The sequence below is a fragment of the Camelus bactrianus genome, chromosome 35 (assembly GCF_048773025.1).
Source record: "Camelus bactrianus isolate YW-2024 breed Bactrian camel chromosome 35, ASM4877302v1, whole genome shotgun sequence".
Classification (NCBI taxonomy): domain Eukaryota; kingdom Metazoa; phylum Chordata; class Mammalia; order Artiodactyla; family Camelidae; genus Camelus; species Camelus bactrianus.
This window is the reverse complement of record NC_133573.1, coordinates 11,620,870-11,629,980: the sequence shown is the minus strand read 5'-3', so window position 1 is coordinate 11,629,980 and position 9,111 is coordinate 11,620,870. Positions and strand designations below refer to the sequence as shown.

The following is a 9,111-nucleotide window of genomic DNA, read 5'->3' as shown; positions in this document are numbered from 1 at the left end:
AAAAACCTCCAGAGAAGAAAGATTCACCCAAGTTTGTGGGACTGCAGGGCGAATCTGGTAGAGAGTTTCGTGGGCTGGGTTTCATAGCCTCTGGCTAGCAGCTCAATATGATCCCCGAGGCAAACTCCAGATAGAGGGCAGCTGTTGGCTGCTTCTGGATGTTTTGTGGGGTCATTAGCTGTCCTGCTGCACCCGTAGAAATAACCACGCCAGATCTCATGAAAGCCATCTTTTGTCATCAAAAACAATCTTTCTTTGAGATTGTTATGATTTCAAAGGAGAGACACTGCCAGGGAAAAAATGTGAAATGGTTTGAAATGACCAGAAAGATTCCTTGGGTGTCCTCCATGGAAAACTGGTGTTTCACACACACCCTCCTGAGTTTTCTGATTCTACAGGCCTGGTGCTCTTTATTGTCTCTGAGCTAGTTTTCGACTATGAAAGTTGTAGCCAACAAACCTTATGTGTGGACGTGCAAAAAAAAAAAAAAAATCTGTCTGGTGGAAGATGATTCCACTTTCATGGAAAAAAAAAACAGTTTTGTATCAATTTGATTTATAAATTCATTTCATGGCCTCTGTTTCTGCTCCTGGAACTGGTGGAATGTCTTATTTATTCCTTAATGAGTGACATACAATCTATGACCTATGTTTATCTAATAATTGTATGAGTAATGTTTTTGGGGAGAGGTAATTAGGTTTATTTATTTAAGTTTGGAGGAGGTACTGGGGATTGAACCCAGGACCTCATGCATGTTAGGCATGTGCTCTACCACTGAGCTATTATATTCCCTCCTGTTTTTACCTTTAAAAAAATGATCCATAGCATTACTAATTCTGCTACTATTATCCAGCCAACATTCTATGAGCATTTGCTGTATGCTAGGCCCTGGGAATACCTACATGAGTCCACTGTCTTCTTTCCAAGGAGCCCACACATCAGGAAAAGAGAAAAGTAAACTGCGGTTGCTGTGCAGTGTTTAAGGCCTGTGTTAGAGGAGGCTCACAGGGTCTAGGGGCACTGAGGAGGGCTGGGCCTCCTGCTCTTTTCAGGGTGTGAGGGTTTGTGTCTGGAGGGGATGGTTGTCAGGACACAGCCACCAGGGTGTGGCATGGCAAAGGATCCCACTGGCAACATGGAATGTCCACACCCTTTCTCCTGAGAGTCTTTGGCTGCTGTGGAAACTGCAAGGACAATGTCTTGGTGGCTTCTTGCTGACCAGTGGCCAGGGACATGGGCCGCTGTGATGGTTAATTTTATGTGTCAACTTGACTGGGCCACAGGGTGCCCCATCAATTGGTTAAACATTATTCTGATGTGTCTGCAAGGGTTTATTTGGATGAGAGTGCTACCAAAGGCAAGTTCGTGGGCCCGCACATCATGAGGCCAAACAAACTGAAACGTTGGAGTTTGGAGTGGAGAAAGGTTTACTGCAGGGCTTAGCAATGAGGATAGGGTGGCCCAAGAAAATCCCAAACTCCCCGAAGAGTTTCAGCAAAGCATATTTAAAGGCCAGGTAAGGGAGGGGGGCGGGTCACAAGGTCTGTGATCAGCTCATGCAAAAATCCTCTGATTGGTTGATGCCAAGGGAACAGGGAGTCAACACTATCACCTTCTAGGAGCCAGAAGGTCTGGGGGTCACATACTCTTCATCATCAAGTAGTTAATTTCTTCCCTTTGGTGGTGGTTTTTAGCATCTGAAAAACTCAGAAGACACACCTGAGATACTATGATCTGGGAGCTTCAGAGGATATGGGGGAGGAGGGTCTGACCCGGAAGGCCCCGCAGGGTCCTGCTTGGTTACAAGAGTAGCATTTGCATCAGAGAGCTTGGTAGAGCAGATGGCTCTACCCAATGAGGGTGGGTCTCATCCAGTCCACTGAAGGCCTGACTAAAACCAGAAGGCTGACCTTTCTGCTAATAAGAAGCAAGGCCTGGCTGACTGCTTTAAGCTGGGTCTTGAGCTTTTTCCTGCCTTTGGAATCAGACTGAAACATCAGCTCTTCCTGGGTCTTGAGCCTGCTGGCCTTTTGGAAGGGCTACACCAGCAGCTGTCCTGGGCCTCCAGCTTGCCGACCATGGACCTTGGGGCTTGGCCGCCTTCATAATCGTGTGAACCAACTCCTTATAATAAATCAGTCTCCTTCTCTCTCTCTCTCTCTCTGTACACACACACACACATATCCTATGGGTTCTTTTTTCCAGAGGATCCTAACTAATATGGCTGCTTTGGGCCTGACTGGCTCCCTCTTTTATCTTTCCAGTCCCCCCAAAAAACTACCCCTCCTGCTCTTCCATTTGACACCACTGTTTCTGAATTCTCTGTAGAATAAACCTCAGATGGCCAAGTTGTTTTGTCACTAGAACCAACTCATAACCCCAGGTTTCAGTGTATTTTTTACAATACCTACACACTGCAAAGAAACTGGAACAAAGCTACAAGCCACCTTGAAGTGAACAGCTCTGCTCCCAGACCTCCTCCAGAGGTACTTTGGACCTGGCTGAGCCCGTCCTGGGTGCTAAGTCCCTGTGTGCTCCACTTCAGGTTCTCTCTAGGAAGTCCTGCCCGATGTCAGCTTTGCCAGATTTAGACTGTCCCTCCGGCTAGGTGGGGGGGTGATTCTCAGCTCCTCCCAGGACTTGTCTATGGGTGTCTGCATGTGGCTTAAGACAGCTCTGTGCCAGGCTTCTCCACAGCACTGCACAGTGTGCCCACCAGCCACGGGCCCTGGCTTAGGGCAAGTTAGCCTTCCTTTCCTCACTCATTAAGACCTGATGTTTCCCCAAAGATGTTCACACCCTAATCCTCAGAACTCATGACCAAGTGCATTGTACGGCAAAGGGGGATTAAGGTTGTAAATGGAATTAAATTTGCTAATAAGCTGACTTTCAAAAGGGGGGTTGTCCTGGATTATGCTTGGGCCCAATGCCATCATAAAGGCCTTTATATTTAACTGTGGATGCTGGAAACAGAAGAGACGGAGATGTGAAGATGTCAGAGTGATTTGACGTGGGGAGGATGGAGCCTGAAGTTGCTGGCTTTGAGGACGGGGGAAGGAGCCACAACCCAAGAAACGTGGGTGGCCTGTAGAAGATGGAAAAGGCAAAGAAACAAATCGGGTTCTTTTCTGGAGCCTCCAAGAGGCACGGAGCCCTGCTGACACCTTGATCCTAGTCCAGTGAGGCCCATTTTGCAACTTCTGATCTCGAGCACTATATGATAATACATTTGCATTGTTTTCAGCCAATACCCCTGTGGTAATTTGTTATAACAGTTAAAGGAAACTGCTACCCAGACCCCCTTCTGAAAGGCTCTCCCTGGGGGCCGCCGACCTCAGGGGCCATGGCCCAGTTCTTGAGCATGACTCACTCTGATGGCTGCAGCCCACATTTCCTTCCTGGTGGGAGTCTCCTTTCTCAGTGGGAAGGCCCACCAATCTTCTCTTTCTTGCCTGAGGGATTCTGTTTCTTTTTCTTTTCTTTCTGTTTTCTTTCACTGAAGCATAGTCAATTACAAAATGTCAATTTCTGGTGTACAGCACAATGTCCCAGTTTTGCATATGCATACATATATTCATTTTCATATTTTTTCCATTAATTACAAGATATTGAGCATAGTTCCCTGTGCTATACAAAAGAAAATTTTTTTAAAAAAAAATCTACTTTTATATATAGTGGCTAATGTTTGTAAATATCAAACTCCCAAATTTATCCCCTCCCACCCCCTTTCCCCAGTAACCATAAGATTGTTTACTAAGTCTGAGAGTCTCTGTTTTGTAGATGAGTTCACAGTGTCTTTTTTTTTTTTTTTTTTTTAGATTCCACATAGGAGAGATAACATATGGTATTTTTCTTTGTTTTTCTGACTTACTTCACTTAGAATGACCATCTCTAGGTCTATCCATGTTGCTGCAAATGACATTTTTTAAATTAATTTTTATGGCAGAGTAGTGTTCCAGTATAAATATACTACAGCTTCTTTAGAGGGATTCTGTTTCTGAGCTTCGTGTGCCTTACAGGTGAGCCACAGAGAGAGCCCTGTGCTCAGAATGGCCCCTCACTTGGAGTTTATTGCTCTGCAGTTTCTGCCTTGAAATTCTTAAGAATTTTATCTTTGAAGTTGGGCTTTCATTCTAAATCCAATGGAACAATGGAGCACTTGCTGGCTCCTCCAGGGTTCTGTCTCTGCTCCCTCCCGCCTCCCAGGGGTGGGTCCCTGGTCACATGCTCATCTACCCACTGTACCCACTGTGCCCCCTCTGCCCACAGCAGGGGCCTGGGTGCTGGTTCCGGGAGGGACACAGCTGGGCGTGTGACTGCACAGCACCTTGGGGTAGCATGGTGGTGCCGTCTGCCTGTCTGTCTGGCAGCACCTTGGCTAGTTTGGTGGGGTCCGGGGACAGTTGGTGAGTGGCTCACACGGCCCTGATCCAAGCATCCGAAGGCTGCGATGCCCTAGGGGTCACCTGTCTGTGGGGTGAGGCTGGCGGGCCTGCATCCAGTGGACCTTCCTGCTCCTAGCCAGGGCCTGGCCCCTCTACGCACTGGCAGGCGGAGAAAAGCTGGCAGTTGGAGTCACACGGAGCTCCACATGGAGCAGCAGGCAGGGCCCTGCCCCTGTGAATGTCCACTCTGGCACAGCACATTCAATGACAAATAAAAACCGCCACCCCAGGGTGAGAGAGACCCTGGGAGAAGGGAAAGCGCTTTGTATTTTAGTTCCCTTAGTGGCACTTTCATTCCGCTTTCCAAGCCAGGGGCCCCATGGTTTCATCTGGCTTGGAGCTGGTCCTGACCCTAAGCCCAGGGGACAGATCATCCCTGTGCCCAGGGGACCGTGACTGCATCTCAGCTTCTTTGCACCCCCCTGTCCCTGGCCCCGGCTTCTCTTTCACGATTCCTTCATTAGAGTGATGGCTGGTACTGCAGGTCCATGAGGAACAAAGGCTTCATGCGTCAGTAACAGTAATGGATATTCCCAGAGCAGGAGGCCTGGTCTGGTGAAAAGACTGACATGAGGAAAAACCAGTTTGGGATGAATGCGGGCCAGTAAGTCAGAGGGGGTGACGCTGGTGAGTCTTACAAGAAAAACAGACTTCAGAAAATAGTGATCTGTCAAGGTGGAGTCAGCTAGCTGGTCAGTCTTGATTGCTGTTTGGAAATAGCTGAATCCAATTTGAATCTTTAATTTGAGCCAAAGTATTATATATTCTGTTTTGAATCTAATGAGGGCATGGGCAGGGCTAGTGGAGTAACAAAGTTGTAAACTGCTGGTGGTTAGGCGTCTAGGCAGTGCCCTCCCAACCCCTTTTCTGTCCCTTTTTGAGTCCTCTGTGAGTGACACGAGGAGTCACACGGAGACCTCAGCGGTCACTGGGCCAGGGGGCAGCTGGCTCACACCAAGGACCAAGGGTTCCTTCCCTTTCCTGAGTCTCCACTGAATAGAGGGGATGGGGCGAAGCCATGGCCCCCGCGCTGGCCTGCCATTTAGGTGTGCAGGTGGGGACACGAGGTGCACCCGGACCGGCTCTGGGTGGGGCGGGTGGAGCAGCAGCCGGGCTGAAGCCCCATCTGCGCACGTCAGCACTTGCGAAGCTCGTGGGTCAGGTTTCATTTGGCCCATGAAGCGGGGAGGCTACTGCTGCTCTTTCTTCCTTTTAAAGAACCTGGAAGAGAAGAAATGTGTGCAGGGAGGAAGTTTTGATGCGGAGGACAGGAGAGTCCTGGCTGCTGGCCTGACACCCCCCCCCCCCCCCCCCCCCCCGTTAACCAGACTAGTTCACACGCGTATCTGCACTTTACTCGGACGAGGTGTGCTGTGCTTCGGCGCTGGTCCTGAAGTTCACGGCGGCCCTCCCCTCGGGGGCAGCTGTTGTCCCGGACAGTGGGGGCTGTGAGGTCCCCAGCCAGCCGGGCTTCCAGGGACAGGGCTCAGCCCGCAGGACTTTCTGATACAGGAGTTGAGAAATTTGGATTCAGCCCTGTTACCTTGGCTGCTTGTCTGGATCGCTGAGTCAGGCAGGCATGTGACTGGCTTCTTGCTGTGGTTACGGTCAATCGTCCGGTACCGCTGAGTAATCGCAGGACAGCAGGGCTGGGCACCAGAGCACGTGGCCTTGGCCGGCTCTCCTGCTCTGGCCTGGGCCTGCTGGAGCGCTGGGCACCCCCCAGGTGTCCTCGCCTGTCACGGCATCCCTGCGGCCTGGAAGCTCCCCGTCCTGAGGCCATCTGCCCACAGTCCTAGCACAATCACGACCTCAGAGAGGACACAAGGGGTGGAGTGGGTTGGATTTTGAGAGGGAAGCCTATGCAGAAGGGAGAGGTAAATCGAAGTGCTGCTCTTGCCTGGGTCAGCCCGAGAGCCACCTTGATTAACAACCGGGATGTCTTAGCAGGATTCCGAAAGGGAGGGGGTGGGCCTACGGGGTAGTAACGCTGCCCCAGTGCAACATTTTCAATATTGTCTTTTACTTTCTAAGGGAACTGTTCCTTCGATACTCACATCTGCCCTTTCTGACCCAGCTGCTAGATCAACAGGCCCCCATAGAATAAATAACCCACTCTCCCTCCATGGAGGAAATGGCCCCAAGGATGAGAGAAAGCGTGTACTTGTGGGACTGGACGCAATGTTAGAGCCAGGTTAGAGCTCAGAGCTGCACCATCCAATCAATTAACTATTAATTAATTAACTTAATTAAAACTTAGGTCCTCTGTTGCACTAGCCGCCTTTCAAAGTCTCATGTGGCAAGCAGTTACCATGAACCCTTCCCTCACCCAGAAAGTGCAGGTGGATGGCTTCTTTCTGGGTTGGGAAACTGAGGCACAGTGGACCTGGGCTCGGACCACAGGCTCAGTGCCCTGATCAGTTCATCATTCAAAGTCTCCAGCAGACGAGGGTTCAGGCCACACATTCAGCAGCAAGAAAATGGCTGTCGTGAACGAGTTCCCCATGGTTTTGGAAGAGAAGGATTGCTTAAGTCTTTGAGATGATTGTGTGGTTTTTCTGAAAGCGAATGGAAAGGGGGAACTGTTTGCTTTTAATTAGTCTTTTTTTTTTTTTTTTTTGAGGACAGCCTGGGGCCAGAGAGCAGGCTCAGATGTCTCCGTGTCTGGGCCTGCAGAGGGGCTGGTCAGAGGGCCTGAGTCCGGATGAGGCTGGGACTTTGACTTGCACTGATTGTCACTTGGCATGCAAGGTTCCACCTTCCTGTCTGTCGTGTCTGCTCTGTGCTGACCCCTCCTAATTCTCCCAATCACTCAAACACCCACTGCCCCTCCCTGGCTGGTGCAGGTGTTCCCCCAACAAGGGGGACATGCCTTCCTGTGGCACCCCCACCTCTCCTGCTGAACCCTGGCTTTGTTGGGGGCTCCCCCTGCCTGATCCTCTGAAGTTGGCACAGCCATCTGTCTGAGGAGTAGGTCTGAGCTCCCTGCCCAGCCTTCCCAGAGTTTGTCCCCGGCTGTTAGGATCTCAGAGAATCAGTGGTAGTAAATTGCTGAAATGCTGGAATAGCCAGAACAAGGGAGGGAGGCACAGCTCTCCCTGCCTGCTGTGGTCAGCTTCCATCTTGGCACCAGCAGTTCAGGGACGAATAAGACCCTCCCTGCTCTCAAGGACTTCCTCTCCTGACGAAAGAGACAGAGGAGCAGAGATTTCAGCTCACTCTGGTGGCCACGGGTACAAACCATTCACTCCCTCCTCTCTGCAGCTGGTACCTTCTGAGCTCCCGCTGTGCTACCCACCACTATGGGAGGGCCTGGGACTTTCATTTTTAGTAAGAACTGCTTCCTTCTAAGAGCTTGCATCTAAGAGGGAAGCAGACAGTATCCAAGCAATTACTGTCCTGGTCCATGACCAGGGCAAGCACTGGAGCTACGTACGAACAGTGGGAAGCTCAGATGTGCCCAAGACACAGTGATGGCTCAAAGGGAGATCTGCCTGGGGAGAGTGCCAGGAAATCTTCCCAAGGAGGCAGGGGCAAGACTGCAGTCTTGAAGGATAAAGACAGGTTCTCCAGGCAGATAGCTTTAGAAGGAATAGCACACACAAAGGCAAGGAAGGGAGAACCAGCATGAAAGATGTTTGGGTGGGTGCATTGGGGGTGGATTTGGAGGGATAGGAAGGTACCAGATTGTGGGCTGAATGTTTGTGTCCCTCCAAATTCATATATTGAAGCCATAACCCCCAGTGTATTTGGAGGTGGGAATTTGGGGAGGTAATAAGGCTTAGATGAGATCACAAGGGTGGGTCCCCTATGATGGGATTAGTGGCTTTTTAGAAATTCATATGTATATTTTTATTGAAGTCTAATCAGTTTACAATGGTGTGTCAGTTTCTGGTATATAGCACAATGCTTCAGTCATACAGGAACATACATATATTCCTTTTCATATTGAAGGACCAGGATTAATGGCTTTTTAAGAAGAGGAAAAGATATTTATTCTCTCTGGCACATGAAGATGCAGGGTGAAGACAGCCCTTTTTTTTTTTAACTGAGGTATAGTCAGTTTACAGTGTGTCCATTTCTGGTGTACAGTATCATGTTTCAGTCATACATATACATACATATATTTCTTTTCATATTCTTTTTCATTATAGGTTACTATAAGATATCAATATAAGTTCCCTGTGCTCTACAGAAGAAATTTGTTGTTTATTTTATATGTAGTAGTTAGTATTTGCAAATCTCAAACTCCCAATTTATCTCTTCCCACCTCCTGTCCCCCCACCACCCCAGTACCAATAGGTTTGTTTACTGTAAGACAGCCATTTTTGAGCCAGGAAGAGGTCTTACCAAGAAACTGACAATACACTTCAATTAAAAAAAATAAGAACCAAATCTGCCTGCACCTTGATTTTGGACTTCCAGCCTCCAGAACTGTGTCTGTTGTTAAGCCCCTAGCCTGTGGTGTTTTATTCTGGCAGCCTGAGCAGCCTGAGACTGAGACACATGTCTCTGCCGAGGATTTTAATTTGACTCAGGAGACACTGAGAGGTTTAAGGCATAAGAATAGCTCTGTGGAAGGTGCACTTGCAACCATACAAAAGATGGCCTGGCGAAGGAGGGAGAGGGTCCTGCCGAGGAGCTGTGTCTGGAGCCCAGGAGAGCC

The 9,111-nt window shown here is 49.3% G+C and overlaps 1 non-coding gene across 1 annotated transcript; it reads right to left on the bottom strand.

The window, feature by feature from the left end:
* Positions 1 to 714: 714 nt before the first annotated feature.
* On the bottom strand, positions 715 to 795 carry TRNAV-AAC (transfer RNA valine (anticodon AAC)). Its single transcript has one exon. It is a non-coding gene; the product is annotated as a tRNA-Val (tRNA).
* Positions 796 to 9,111: the final 8,316 nt, after the last annotated feature.